Genomic DNA, 511 nt, shown 5'->3' with positions numbered 1-511 from the left:
AGCAATTTAGAACAATACGTGATATTGTGACATAATTTAGGCATACTTTGCAAATTAACTTGTGAAACATATTTGAAATTGTCATTCAATGCTACTTGCCGCTTCTCAGCTCCTAAGTAATCGAAGCGCAAAGGCATTGAAAATACAATATGATTATCAGAATTAGCAGATATTATTTCTGTTTCTAAAAAAACATTGCTAATTTATTCAAATACCATACAAGCTTAGAGCACAAGATGATATATTCGACTTGAATAGAAATTGCAATGCTCAATTATTATTATTAGCTTATATTATAATACTCAATATGACTTAGTATTCGCGTTCAAGTCAAATTCGAACCCTGTTGAGTATATTTATTAGACAAAACAAAAATAAAATAGGATCATTCAATAATAGAAATGTTTATTTATTTTTATGAACATCTTCAAAACATTTGATACACAGTGTCGGTTGATCATAACACTGTGCGCAATATGTAACAACTTTATGAAAATTTCAATATTTTTCC

The sequence above is a fragment of the Nicrophorus vespilloides genome, unplaced genomic scaffold (genome assembly GCF_001412225.1).
Source record: "Nicrophorus vespilloides isolate i.1.1-1 unplaced genomic scaffold, Nicve_v1.0, whole genome shotgun sequence".
NCBI classification, from domain to species: Eukaryota; Metazoa; Arthropoda; class Insecta; order Coleoptera; family Silphidae; genus Nicrophorus; species Nicrophorus vespilloides.
The sequence above is the reverse complement of the archived record's forward strand: the minus strand, read 5'-3'. Positions refer to the sequence as shown.